Genomic DNA, 7,418 nt, shown 5'->3' with positions numbered 1-7,418 from the left:
CAAGTCTCCTGTTTTGAGTCCTCATGTGTATTTAAGGGAAGTTTCAAAAGATAATAGGTTTGCTTGTTTATATCCATCCCAATTTCCTGTTCCCCTAGTCAGACAGATGGGAGACGTTCTTGGAAAGGAGAACTTTGTGTGGGTGAACGGCAGCTGGAATGTTGGGACAGAGCAGCTAAAAGAGGCAGGTGGAAAAGCATGTGTGGGAGAGAGACAGTGGCTCTAACAAAAAAAATGCTGAGCCCATGCTTGGGAAGGGCTGAGGTACATGAGAAGCATTCTCTGAAGACCATCTGGAAAGCGTCACCGAGGAGCAAACCTTCTGTAGAGAATATGTTAATACTTACCACACTGTTGTAAAGTTTATTGTAAAATTCTTTAGAAGAGATTCTACTGTGTCAGTGTGGCTTGATGGGTGCCCAGCACGAACCTGACAAGTTCAGTTGTAAAAGAAATTGACCGTGATAATGTTACCAAGTGACAAAAGGAGGTTCAGTGCGAACCTCTTTCATGACAATTTCTAAAAGCTTTGAAGCTGCAGGAAAGAAAAATCTTCCTATACCTTCCACTCTTCTAGTGCCACAACGAAACTTCCGGACTGAATGTTATAGGTGAAGTGGTTCAGAGCAATTCCTAATGTTTCATCACCACCTTGTGGCTAGAAGGAGAAGTGCATAACATGACCACTCCCCCCTTTTTTTCCTTTATCCCTGCTACAATTACTCGTAGCACTGCAGTATGTAACTGTCTGAGTGTTTTTTAAAAAAAATTCATAACCCATTTCCCTGAAGTGTATTTTAATTGAAACATCTGTAACATCTTAGTATGATTTCATAATACATATGTAAAGCAGATGACTAAACTAGGGTTTCTCAATGTTTGTCCCTTTCCGTACCACTTCTTACGGTCCATCTATTGGAAGTAGCACCAGAAGTAACTGGTGATGATGTCTCCATCAGTTACTTCTGAATTGGGAAGCCAGATGCAACATGACAAACACTAGTAAGCGGCTTAGGGCAGAGAGGAAGGCTTTTTCAGGCATGTGAAAAGTGCACATTGGTGCTCTACCCACAAGCCTCCTTCTGCTGCTTGCCATATTGCATTGCTGGTCTTGCTGTCAGGAGGTGGGGGTCTGGGGGTCCCACGTGTACCACAGGACACCACCTCAAGTACCAGTACCATTGGTTGAGAAACACTGGACTAGACCAAGTTTGAGCCTTTTCTTTCACAACTGCAAAATAATGCGCAGCATGTGTGTTTGGTGCTATGGAGTTCCATTTTTGCCATGCTGCTGTAACCTTATTGGCACCAGTCCTGGTCTAGTGAAAGAGAAGGTGATCTTTTCTATTTTGCAAGCAGAATGAATTAGAATGTGCTCTTCTTCCAAGTCTTGTTCTGGTTTTCCACTCCACCACTATCCACTCACCTTTTCTTTGAGGCTACCTCTGGATGGGGGTGAGGCCATGAATGGTCCCAGGGCAGGGAAAAGGTCCATTACCTCAACAACACTGCCTCTGGCTGTTTGTACAGAATGGTGAAGCAAGTCAGTGGCAGCATGAGACCATTTTGCAAGCCCTGCCTCTTCCAGGGTGCAGTGCCACTCCTGCAGCCAGCAGAGTTCTTTTCAGTATTGATGGTTGCACATGTCCAGGAAACCTGGGAAGGAAGGACTCCTAAAGAGGTGCTTTCTAGTATTGCAATTTGAGAGCGTGTTCAGAACAGATTTATGTCTATATTTTGCATACGTGTACACAACCCTTTCTTGTTGATTGTAGGGCAATATACAGAGCTGGGTCTGTTCCATATAACCTGCTATCTTAGGGTAATGCAGTTCTTATGAGAAGTTCAGACAGTACTGTTTCCGACTGATTGCACCCCAGTGCTTTTGGAGTTGGATTTCTGTCTCATCTCAGACTTGACCTATGCTGACTTGTCTATATTTTACAGAACAGAAGCACTCGCCTGTGTGGTGTGAATTAGCAAAGTGTCATTGCTTGTTGGGGGAGGGCAGTGCAAGCAGGGATTACATTGAGTCACATGGGAGCAGAGATATATGTATTATAGATGGAGTGGCCTGGCTATGAAACCAGTTGATCCACTTGCTTCAGGCAGCAGGCTGAGGGAGGTAGCAAGCTGGTGGGGGATGCCCTGCATCCATGCCCATCTGCCATCTCCCCTGGTCCTCACCTTCAGTGGCACAGCTATATTGGCTGGTATTGTTGTTGTTGTTTGGCAACCTTCAGTCTCGAAAGACTATGGTATAAGCCCACAGCACCTGGTATTCCCGGGCGGTCTCCCATCCAAGTTCTACCCAGGCCTGACCCTGCTTAGCTTCCAAGATCAGACAAGATCAAGCATGTGCAAGGTAACAGTTGGCTGGTGGTGGTGGTGGATTTGGATAGGATTGAGCTGTTAATATAGTCCTGGATTTTATTTACTGTTTTGTGTTCCTGCTGATTGCAAGCTGGCTTGGGCATCTTAGTTTTAACAGGTGGCATATTAATGTTTAAAACAAATTCATAAGACACACAAAAAGTTAAATTACAAAAATCTAAAAATCACAGGATGTAATTTTTTTAAATAAATGTAATTAATTACCTATCAATGACATGCTAATTAAACAGAGAGCAAAACCAGCAAAATATAACACAACTGCACATTAAAAGCATCCCAGAATAGCAACATTTTTACAGCTGGTTGAAACCTAGCAGGGAGGGAGCAAACCACAGTTCCCTAGGGATTTTGTTCCAGAGTCTGGTCAAAACCATGGAGAAGGCTCTCTCCCAGGGCTCAACCAACCATGTGTCTGCCATTGGTGGGAGACACAGAAGAGCTCCCTTGCTGAGTGCAAGAAGGGGGTAGGTTCATGTAGGAGGAGGTGGTCCTGGACTTGAGGCACATAGGGCTTTGCTATCCTATTACTTTCATGAACTTTCTCCTTCCATGCCTCGGTTTGCTGCACATACTGCTTTATAACCAGGCCCAGGAATGGTTCTGGTGAATCAAAATATTTTTAAGCCATTTCTACCCAATGTTGCATATATGCAACAGAGACCAAAAGTGTACACCTGTGGGTACAAATGGATTAAGACTGATTGTTGTCCAAAACAGGTAATTGGTAACTCTTCTGGTTTCTTTCCCATGAAATGTGAAAGCTGAAAGTCAACTAGGCAGGATATGGGATTGCCGGAAGTAATTGTGTGCTGTTCTCTCTCTGTCTCTCTCTCCTGTGTTTCTGTGTGTGTTAGATGCTATGGTAACACCTTTGGCCATGACAACCTCTGTGAGTTTTTGTCCTAGTTTGATAATGCTCTATGCAAATATCAGTGGTTGCTGGGACTATTTTTTTTTAATAGCTTCAGGGCCAGTCAAGTCCAGATGAAAATAGGGACTTGTATGTAACTTTATAGTTGTTTTGACATTCAGAATGGCTGCCTGTGAGAAGACAGAAAGGACAAGGATTGACCGAGGAACATGACATCATATCTTCCGGCATCTAACACAGCAAGGTTTAGTTATGCAGGATTAACATGGGAACAGGTGCCTCCATTTCAATCTGTGTAAGTGGAATGTAACTGGCTTGTTGTTTCTGATGTTATTTCTTATCTACATCTGTAGCAGCAAGATATCTTTGATCTCTAATGAGGAAAGACCGCCTGGATATTTTAAAAAGGAACAGGGTTTGCTTTTTACAAATTGCGTATGTTGCACAAATTGAATGTACTCATGTTCTCCATACCATAAGTGTTGTCTCACTTTTTTTCCTGTAGGCAGTTTCTCTTTAGCACTCCAATCACAAACATGTGCACTTGGACACAAGTCCTATTACTTTCAGGGCACAATCCTAACCAGGTCTATGCAGAAGTAAGTCCTATTTTGTTCAATGGGGCTTACTCTCAGGAAAGTGTGGTCAGGATTGCAGCCTCAGTGATTTACTCTCAGGAAACTAGAAAAGCACCATGTTTCAGTCACTCAGCTTCAGACATTGCACTGCTGACCCTGAACAGGAGGAGGCCTGGAGAGATCTCTGATTTTGGGGGGGGGGGGGGGAATTCAGGCATATCTTGAGTTTTATTGCTTTGACTTTAATTGCTTTCTTCTTTCATCCTTGCTGAACACTAAGAAGTGGCCGTTGTTTAAAGGGGCCAAATGTTGTTTAACATTGTTGAGAACCTGGAAGTGGCCTGTGCAGAGCTCAGCTTGGGAGACATAGCTTCCTGCAAGCGGCACAGGGGCACCAGAAGCCTGGGGAGGGGGGCTCTGCCATTCTTTGTCAAGTGCATGGCAAACTGGGTAGGAAGCTTTTCCTCCCAAGCTGAGCTCCACTTGGGCTGCTTCTGGGGGCTTGGCAACATTAGACAACATCTGACCTTTTCAGACAATGTCTTGCCCTCTTAAACACAAAATGGTTGGTGGCATTTTTCATGTTTGACTTTTGTTATTGGTCCAGTCCCAGACAAAAGTGCAAAATATGCCTGCGGTTGCAGTCTCTAGTTGGTAGGCCTGACCTCTCCGGAAGGTTCTGGAAGGTGTCTTGGCTAGCAGCAGCTGCTCCCTTGTTCCGCATTAACAATGGTGCTTTTAGTAGTTCCTGCAAATCTTGCAACATGTGGACACAAAGATAATACAGGAGATGCATGCTGGGTTGCACAGATTTGCATAACCATTCATAACCCTGATCTATTACAGTTTGGCTTCTGGATTGTCCTCATGTTACTGCAGTGAGTTTCCTAGTGTTTGCCCAGTGCAGGCTTCTCCAGGCTCTAGTCAAAGGTATCCATTTCTCCAATCCCTGGCTGGGACCCTCCTGGAAGGTCCTCAGAGAAGAGAAAGCCTACTCTGGTAGGTCTTCCTTTCTCCAAGTAGAACCTGACAGGAAGATGAGCAGTGCAGCCATTCATCCATTTTCTCTCCAGTTTAGAGCTCTGTCCAGGCACCAGGTATGGAGTGGGACTTGGAGGGAAGGAAAGGGTTCTGGAGGTTGTGTTTAAGCCATTTTTGTCCAACATTGCATATGCGCAACAGGGATCGAATGTGTTCACCTGTGGGCTGGGCAGAAATGGGTTAAGCTTGAAGAGGGAGGTGACATAAAGCCCACTGGGGCCATTCAGCAGTGATTAATTTGAATCCCACAGCTTTCAGTGAGACCTAATCATAACCAATGTAGATGGATCAGTGCCAGACTTTCTTCTCCATGTAAATCAGTAACCAATTTGTTCATTTCTTAAATTGCTACAAGTTAGTTCTAAAATGAATAATAGTATATCATGCAGTAAAGAGCATCCCTACAGGCACAGATAATGCCCCTATAGCCCTTGTGGGGTCTCTTTAGAACCAGGTAGTGGTATAGGATGGGAGTGTGCCAATGGTATAAAGACTGCAGAGAGTCTGACCAGTGATCTGTAAGTACAATAATTAACAGAACTTTCCCCCTACAATTATTTCTGCCTATATCCTTATATGGAAGTAATTCACAATTAATTCAGTGGGAATATTCCCAACTAAGTCTCACAGGATGCAGCCTTAAATCTCTGAATGCAGTAGGAATTATTTATTTTCATATTTTTGTCATGGCAACAGAAGTAAACAATCCAGCAGAGAGCATAATTTTAATTAGTTCTGTTTCTACAAATCTGTAAGCTAGAAGAGTGGGGTATATGTGTGTGCATTGATCAGAGTGACTGTAGTGAGGCCCTGTGCGCATAATACAGCTGTATGTGCAAATGACCCTCTGTGTAATTGGGAACCTGGCATTTCAACATGGGAGAGAGTACATAAGAACATAAGAACAGCCCCACTGGATCAGGCCATAGGCCCATCTAGTCCAGCTTCCTGTATCTCACAGCAGCCCACCAAATGCCCCAGGGAGCACACCAGATAACAAGAGACCTCATCCTGGTGCCCTCCCTTGCATCTGGCATTCTGACATAATGCAACCTACTTCCTGCAGGTTCGTCTGTATGCCAGGGCTCTCTAAAAACATTCTAATGAGTGTACATACGTCCAGGGCCTAGGAGAGGGGGGTAAAGGGGGTAATTTGTACCCAGGCCCAGGGTCAGAAAGGCGGCCCAGGAGCCAAAGAAGGGGGCCCAGGAAGTTCCTGAGATCTTACATTTTCCTACCTCACCCGAATTCACTGCCTGTGCATGATGCTGGGGCACAACTGTGGGCATGCAGTGGCAACTGCTGCTGCAAGCCATACACACCAGGCCCGGGAAAGCATCCATGACCCTCCTTAACGCAGCGTCATATCTGGGAGGAACTGGCCTGCTACAGTTGCTCTTTGGCTTGTGGATTTGATAACCACAAAGGAGTGTATAGGAGCTCAGGGACACCACTGCTGGGCTACAGCTGCTGAATAAGTTCATTTTGGTGCACACAGCACACTGTCCATTCTAGTGTGAGCCCAAACACAAAAGATGCAAATTTTCTGCAATGATTTTCTATATTTCAAAGATTTTAAAGAGAGTGTGCTTGCTTTACCATATTACTATATTGAGCTGCCAACGCCGCATGGTGGGGTAGACCTGGGCTCTAAATCAAGAAGCCTGGTAGACCTGGGCTCCAAAGACAATTCTGGTTGTCAGAACCCTCTGCCTGCCCTGTTTTGCCCTCCATTCTGCTTGACCCCATTGCCCCCTCCCCCTTTGGGAAGAGGCCCCAAAAGAAACTTTGTATCCCCTGATAAAATTCCTCTCAGAGGCCCTGCATGCATCAGGTAGAATGAGAGTCTAGGGCATGACAGTGGGCAGATCCCATGTAGCAACTGTTACCCTGCACATGCCTGATCTCCTCTGATCTCAGAAGCTAAGCAGGGTCAGGCCTGGTTAGTACTTGGATGGGAGACCGCCTGGGAATACCGGGTGCTGTAGGCTTATACCATAGTCTTTCGAGACTGAAGGTTGCCAACCAAGATCCCATGTTTGAATGATTCCCTGTGGTAAAACATAGCAAGTTGGTAGGTGATGGAAGGCTAGATTAGAATCCTTTTCCTGACATGGGCATTTTCTATATAGATCTATGAGACAAATTTAAAGCAGGCCATTTCCCCCTGCTCCTTCAGTTTAAAGTGGTACAGTCTAAAATGGCTCAATCTAAAGTGGTAAAAAGCTGCGCTATATGATTCTTGTGATTAAACAGCCTAATAGCCCCAATCCTGATCGTGGCACTGCAGCAGGGTGCAGATGTGCCAAAGCGGCTACCCTGGCATCCTGCGGCCAAGCGGCAGCCGACAAAGGTCACAATGAGATTTCTCAAGTCTGCGCTGGCTATTCTGAGCTCTGCTGGTCCTGCCCCCTTCCTGCTCCACTTTGCCCCACCCTTTCCTCATCGCAGAAGGCCTCCCCCCTTCCACCGCCCAGAGCTCTTCTATTGCTCCAGGTGGCATGTGGCTGGCACTGGGCTAGTGAGGAGTGGCA

General features: G+C 45.4%; 1 pseudogene; it reads left to right on the top strand.

Annotated features, from left to right (window-relative positions):
- The first annotated feature begins 6,755 nt into the window (after positions 1-6,755).
- LOC136646948 (5S ribosomal RNA) lies at positions 6,756-6,875 on the top strand (annotated as a pseudogene).
- Positions 6,876-7,418: the final 543 nt, after the last annotated feature.

Source organism: Tiliqua scincoides, chromosome 3 (genome assembly GCF_035046505.1).
Source record: "Tiliqua scincoides isolate rTilSci1 chromosome 3, rTilSci1.hap2, whole genome shotgun sequence".
Taxonomy (NCBI): domain Eukaryota; kingdom Metazoa; phylum Chordata; class Lepidosauria; order Squamata; family Scincidae; genus Tiliqua; species Tiliqua scincoides.
The sequence above is the reverse complement of the archived record's forward strand: the minus strand, read 5'-3'. Positions and strand labels throughout refer to the sequence as shown.